Raw genomic sequence first — 7,778 nt, forward strand, 5'->3', positions numbered from 1 at the left:
ATCGTCGACTGCAGTCTGGTTTGTAACTGACGACTGGTTGACAGATGAAGTCATTTCTACAAATCCTTGGTCATTCATTTTTCTGGTTGATCTAAACAAGATGAACCCAACTTACAGAACAGCTTATACACAAAACACACCATCTGCAACAGAAATGCTTTTCCAAACAGCAGAATAAATCATTCACAACATGACCATGACCAAAAGATCAAGCTATAACGCTCAGAGGAACCACTGGATGGTTTCAAATTACCATCAACTCTAACATACATCCCACTCAATTGTCAAATATAGACTTTAGATTTTTACATATAGATTTTTGGATATTAAAATGTTGTCTTCAAAGCCGTAGAAGAGCAAAAAGAGATGATGAAATATCTGTTTACCTGTGTGTCTGAGGAGGTCTGATAGAAAGACTGTTCACTGGACTGCTTCCTTCTACACTGCTTTTACAGCGGAAGAAAGGCAGCAAGATGACTGCGGTGTACAAACCATACACATGCTCACGCAATGCTGTTGAAATACAACTTTGTCTTCCTGTCTAGCTCTGATAGACAGGCCACAGTTACCACTGACAACCCTTCCTGGATGTGCTGTCCACAATGTCAGCCTGTTTCTCGGTTCATACCAACAGCATCCATTTCCATCACGTATTGACCCATTTCTGGACGTCCTCTCCGAGCCATCAGTACTGATGTAATCCCTCCAGTATTGGTGTATTTCCTATAACATATTTAATCTTGCTCCAGGATAATTGCAACCAACCAAAAAGTCCACATGGGGACCAGGTCATCGTGGATGAATAAGCCAAGCTCAGGACTTTTATCCTGGAGACTGGGGTTTGTGTCCTGTGCAAAACAAATTGCCGACTAATTATTCTTTGACTCAGTTGACTTATATTTTCACTTTCGTTTTTTTTTTTTTTTCAGTTTTACAAAGGATACCTTCTCTGCTGTTTGCATTTGTCTAGTCTTTTTCCTGAGTTGCAAAGCTTTGGCATCACCAAAATGTGAGTGGTCACTGACAACAATGGTCCTGGAGCACCATTAATAATGATGTTGTAGGAACAACACCAACACGGCCATATTTGTTGTCCCAAACACGGCTGAAAATATTTTAATGTCTCAGCACGCCTCGTCAAAAATATTTTGTTCTGTGGCCACAGAAAAGGCTGGAAAATGTGCCATCTCTTTAAATATATCCAATTTTGCTGCCAAAAACATGGCCGGAAAGTGTCCCAATATCCTCCTAAAAATATCTGTTTTTCTCACCACAAATTCTGCTGGATATTCTGAAATCTGAACCTATTCACGGTTTGCAGAAATGTAATTAACATAACATGGCAACATTTTATCCAGCAACTTGGCTGAAAAGTCAATGTAAAGAGGAGATTACACTGACACATACATGGCGTTCCTGTTAGGTAATGTTTCTAACTCCATGCTTATCCTGGGATTTATCGATCTGCATCCTGAACATACAGAGATTAGAGGAGTAAAGGAAAGAGACTGGAAGGAAATAACTAAAAGAACGGAGAAAGAAAGTTTCTGATGAGTTCTGAGTTGAGTCAGAGGCGACATGTTTATAGAAGTTAATTAATTGGCTTATCAAGGACAAATAAACACAAATGGTACAAGGAAAAAAACAGATTTACTTTTTGTCAGTGGGCACCATGAGAATAGTAAAGACTATGGAAAAAGTTAAGTTTTTCCATGTAATTAAAATTAAACCATCAAGAAAATTCCAGTGTTGTGACAGATTTTTGTGCCTTTGTTTGTTTAGACACTGAAGGTGTGGTGTCATTCTGGGATTTCCACACGGGCCGGGGATCAAAGATGCATTGGCAGGATGCTCGTAAAATACTTTATGTTCTTGTTTTGCTTTTGAATTTCTATGTAAAATGAGTAATTAGGTTTAATGTGTAACTAGATAAGGACTGTTCTCTGGGCGTTAGTCAAGGACTTCAAATATTGAGGTCACAAGTACAAATTTCCCCAGTGCACTTTTTAGAGTTCAACGTTCTTTCTTTCTTTCTTTCTTTCTTTCTTTCTTTCTTACTGTTTATTTTTTGCATCTAAAACTTGACAAATTTAAAGACAATGACTCTTTTCAGAATCTGCGTTAAAAACATAATTTTATGTGTCATCATACAAAACCTCAGGTCTGTAAAACAACCACCCTCCCAGAAACAATAGTGACACTGGAAAAAAAAAAAGTGACCTCAGCTTGTTCTGTATAAATCAATATATAATAATGATAAACTTTATGACACTGTAGGTCTTTTGTGAGCAAAGCTTCTCAGTGTCACATGCTCCCACAGACCCGCCCCACGCAGACTATATAAAGGTTCCCGCCAAGATTTATTTCAACAGACCGGCCTGACTGAGTCCAACGCATTTGTGTATCCTCCTCTCCATGATGATGATGCAGGTAAGAGCCCAGTTGACAACTAATACATGACATTAATTATCTATTTATCATTATACTGCTTATGTTTTGGTGTTGTTGTTTCATGTTATTGAGGATATCATTGTTGACTTTATAGTGTTTTAGTCGTTGTTAGTTACATATTAACAGGGCACTCTCAGTCCCAGTAAACACACGTTACCTCTTTACAGACTTCAGACCTGTAAGTTGACTGAAACGAACAGCGAGAGTGAATTACAGTAAAATAATGTCCAACTAAACAGTACAGGGGATAGATGTAGACGGATATTTCAGATAATAACGTTTTAAGAATTAATTTATTTTAAACCAAACATGATTAAACAACCTCTGCTCCATGGTAAACACAGTGGGCTGTAATGCAAACATCCAGAGGGATTTACTCATACACTGCACGGAAATCCCAAATGTTGTAACTCTTTGTGATGATGTAACTGGATAGTTTTCTGTACTGTGAAACAAAAACTGTACACAATACAAGTCAGCAAGAAGTGAAAGACTGGAGATAGCCATCTAAGAGGGCAGGTAAGCACTTTAATCTCTTTCCTTTTTGCGTCCAGGTAACGTTTTTTGCAGCTGTGCTGGTTCTTGCGGCCTCGGCTCAGTCTGACCCCCAGTTTTATCTGCCCATCGACTGTGATGACATCCATCGCCATGACAACACCACCTCCAGCGGGGTGTACACCATCTATCCGGGAGGTCCCGCCATGCCCGTGAATGTCTACTGTGACATGGACACTGATGGAGGAAGATGGACTGTCAGTACACCTCATACTTTTCCTCCTTGGTGTTATAATCTTAAACAAACGTTAGACTGTGTGCTTCATTCAGAACCACGGAAACCTTGTAAAAACAACACACGGCATTTTACCGCTGAGGAGTCCATTCAGCCGACCTGAGAGTAAAAACACCAGAGAGCTGAAGAGTTGAGAGTCTTGAGACCAGGGGACTCATTCAAGAGACTTCCTAAATCTAAGTAACTGCCAAAAACGACAGCACAACAGCTGGTAGATCTCTGTGGTAATGAGAGTGAAGACTGAGAAAGACGAGAACATGGAAATATGATGATTGAACTACTCAGACCATAACTGCTGGAGAAGCTAAGATTGATTAGATAAGATTAGATTAGACTGTGAGCTAACTAGTCAGTGACAAGTGAAACGAGACAGCCTTTACATGTTATGAAGTTATCCGAGTACTTGCAAATGTATGAAGATAAAAAGATAGATAAATAAATGTTTAACCTGTCTCTCTCTCAGGTGTTTCAGAGGAGGATGGATGGGACTGAAAGTTTCTTCAGGCCCTGGAGTCACTAGAGACTGGATTTGGGAATGTGGCTGGTGAATACTGGCTTGGTGAGTTCTTCAGGGAGAAATACATTAAAAAGACTGCGCTGCTTTCCTTTCTTAATTTACTGATGTGAGAAGAACTATAAGGTGTGATTTCAGACTTTCTGAAGGTTGAAAGGGGAGCACAGGTTAATAAATGTCGAGCAATGATAAAGAGGCTTAGGTGCAGCAGGTGAAATGAAACAGATGTTTGTGCACAATTTCAGGCCTGGAAAACATCTTCCTGTTGTCTGTGAGGAAGAAGAATGAGCTGCGGGTCGACATGGAGGACTGGGAGGGAGGGAAGGCGTCTGCCCAGTACTCCTCCTTCTCAATCGATAGCGAGAATGCCGGGTATCAGCTTCACCTGGGCAGCTTCACTGGCGGAGCAGCAGGTAAGGATCGCTGAGTGGATCTTACTTTGGACAAACAAGGCAAATGAATGACTGTACTGGAGGCGATACAGGATGTTTTCATTTTCGTATTCCTTTATGCCTTTTGGGTTTTTAAGAATCAAGACTGCTATGTAATAATGGGCCAGGGGTGAATTTAAATGGGTTCTTAAATAGTTTATTTTCCCAGTTAAGTTTTGTTGTGTCCTTACAAAGCTGGATGTAATACTGTGGGCTTAACAGGCAAGAAAACCATAATGACAGCTCACATCGATTTTCTTTTTTCATGCCAGAGAAAATGTGGCTCCCCAGAGACAAATTAAACTGCTAACAGATGAATGAAAAATTAAACATTAATGCTCTTTCAGCAGAAAGAAAGGTGTATTCCAAAACACTAGGTTCAGTTTTTTAAACAGTATGCCTGTGTAGTCAATTTGCCAGTTTGGAGACGCCATGTGTAACGTTAGGATTAATGAAGTAGATGATTCAGTCTTCGAGGGAGAGAGTCAGCTGGTAAAATGACTGGGAAATACGATATTTCGTGTTGTGAAAAAAAATCCAGACTCTCTGCACAGTGTTATTATTCTTTTGACTTAAAAAAAATACATTTATGGAAAAATACCATACATCTTGTTCCAACAATATGATGGACCGTCGTTGTATGGCCACAATTTGGTTGGTTTTTAAGGCAAGAAAACTTGGTTATATATAGGAAACTACTACTACATTAGTAAGTTTAAATAACTCACCACTGACTTTTGGTTTCACCCGGTACACTAATAGCGGTCTTCTGAATGAAGGTCCTGTGTTTATTTGACAGATTGAACCACCCCAACCTAATGCAATCTTGGTTGCTATTTATACTGTACCACTTCAACTGAATTCCTCCTTTACTGCTACAATAAAATACCATTAAAAAACCTCCGAAACAGCTTTATTTCATTTATTTCATTGTTGAGCCCTGATACTTCATGGGAACTTATAACTACTCTCCTCTACTCTCACCTTTTCTGACCTCCCCCTTCCCCCTAATAACTTTAACACAATCCCTAAAAGTGTTAAAATCTTCACAGCGAATTACTTTTATCCTCTAAATCTGCAATTATTAAAACAAGTGAGGGAACTTAAATCATCCCCTGGCAAGATGATGATGCAGCAGCTGTGCAGGATGAACACAGGCTTTCAAGTTTCAAGCATCAACTGTATTTAAACTCGGCTAACGTTGTTTTTGTCTTTATTTATAGGGGACAGTTTGACGAATCACAACAACATGAAGTTCACGACCTTTGACAAAGACCAGGACCTGTGGGATAAAAACTGTGCTCAGTATTATATGGGTGGATTCTGGTACAACAATTGCCACACGGTAAACCCCAACGGCATGTACGCACCTCACGGTACCATCCCATTTGAAAACGTCCAAATCGTTTGGCATCTGTGGAAAGGCTGGAACTACTCTCTCAAGAAGACCGCCATGAAGATCAGATCAGTTTCTGCGTGTTCATGCACACATTAACTGGACGACCTTTATCTCAAATAGATCAAACCTCACCCTCCATCAGGTGAGGAGGATTGGGACATGGGGGAGCATCATCTCTCGCACCTGTGTTGTTCATACCAACAATATGTTTTGAAAATTATTAAATGACACTTTTCTTTATTATTTATTCATTCGCAAATGCAGTCAGTCAGAATGTTTTAGTTAAACAGGCTGAATGCATCTGTTCCCTGTGTTCTTGTTTTGTGGCTGTTAGGTTAGACATTTTGTCATAAATAAACTTTATAAGATAAAGTTTTCTTCTGTTTCTTTTGTCCTCTACTGGGAACCACACACACACACACACACACACACACACACACACACACACACACACATGTTTTGTTTAGAAATAGAAGACAAGAGGAGTTGACAGCTCAGTGAGGCTGTCAACATGCTAACATGCTGATGTTCGGAGATGCTCTAGAGTACAAGTAAAAGTAAATTAACATGTATTTACATTTACACACATATTTACATTGTATCCGATATTCACATTTTTTTGATTATTGGGATCAGTGTAACTTTTGTTTTTATCCAACTGCTGATAAAATTAGCACATTTTATAAAGTGCAACTTGTGCTCTGATGTAGCAATCTGCAAAGTGACTAAAGTTATCAAATAAATGCAGGGAGTAAAAGTCATCTCTCAGGTGGACGGGTTAAGAGCAGACAGGAAACATGTAAACCAAACACATGGTGTCGCTCTTGTGTTGCCTTCCTGGGACAGACAGGTGTGGCCTCAACAGGTAGGCTGACGTCACCACACACAATGAAAGAGAAGTCAAAGAATGGAGTGATGCTGTGCTGGAGCAGGATATTACTTCAGTACTTGAAACCATCCAGCAAACAAAGAACAAAAAGTTGTTTGATCATTATTATATACATGCAACACGTTGTGAGCAGTATTGTCATGTTGTGCCAGGTGGAAGTGGAGATTTTTTTTAAATCTACTTTTGGGTAGTTAAATCTGCAGCATGTCATATTTTCCGGGAAAAACAGTCGCCACCGACACCCAGTGTACATCTTTGGTATTACAGCAAATGCAAGGGGCTTTCATCAGTGGGCCATAGGCTCAATCATCAGTGTGTGTAACCTCATTTTTAATACTATAACTGGTGCATTCAATGTCATATTTTGTTTGTATAGTCATATGTATGCACTCTGATATTGATCAACCAGTAGGCAAAATGGTTGACCCCATCACACACTGTGAATGACTTGAATGACTTTATTTGTATAATATGAAGCAGAAATTCTTAAAGAAACACAATTAATACAAATACATTGTTAATACATGTTAATACAAAATACAGAAATTGATATATTTGAAGAAATTAAAAGTGGGGAAATGAGATTTTGCAGAAAAATAAATGTAAATAATTAAATAAATATTTTTTGCTATTTTATATATAGTTATTATTAATACCTGTGCTCAGGTCCGATCACATATATCACATATAAAATCACATATATATACATTACCTTGTCAGGATCCATCCTGCGGTCTCCAAAATAAATGCACGCGCCGCCGGCACACGCTAGCAAAGATCTTACTCGGCGATAGATAAGTGACTTAACAGATATTCATTTACGTGAAAATCTTCGAGATTAATACTTTAAATAAAAAAGAAGTTTAAAAAAAATCTGTAACACTGTATGAATTAAATAATGTATGCTTTTATTTCTATTACAATGTTTGTTGCATTTTAATTAATTTTGTCATTTATTTTTGGCAGTCGTGGTCCTCCATACAGGAGAACATGAATGAAAACGATTTGTTTAGGACGTGTCCACTATGAGTCAATAGGATTTATTTAAACGTGTTCCCCCAGGTGTACGTGTTACAAATGAAGTGCATGAGTAAGTATTTACTGCCAGACAATGTATGTGTTTATTGAGAGGTTCCGGTTTTCAGGAGCGTTTACGATGAAAATAACCTCAAGCTGCTTCTTTAAGATAAAACAAACAGAGACGCTGCTGCTGCCGGGAGGTTTTCCCCAGCCGGTTCCTCCCCCTTCCCTCTCTCTCTCTCTCTCTCTCTCTCTCTCAGGGACCCAAACTTGTTTGAGGAAAA

General features: G+C 38.9%; 1 pseudogene across 1 annotated transcript; it reads left to right on the forward strand.

Annotated features, from left to right (window-relative positions):
• Nucleotides 1–2,418: 2,418 nt before the first annotated feature.
• On the forward strand, nucleotides 2,419–5,715 carry LOC311273066 (microfibril-associated glycoprotein 4-like; annotated as a pseudogene). Its single transcript, XR_014624931.1, has 5 exons — nucleotides 2,419–2,430; nucleotides 3,006–3,203; nucleotides 3,705–3,800; nucleotides 4,001–4,168; nucleotides 5,410–5,715. The product of XR_014624931.1 is annotated as a microfibril-associated glycoprotein 4-like (transcript).
• Nucleotides 5,716–7,778: the final 2,063 nt, after the last annotated feature.

This window comes from Pagrus pagrus, assembly GCF_965226575.1.
Source record: "Pagrus pagrus genome assembly, chromosome: 2".
Taxonomy (NCBI): domain Eukaryota; kingdom Metazoa; phylum Chordata; class Actinopteri; order Spariformes; family Sparidae; genus Pagrus; species Pagrus pagrus.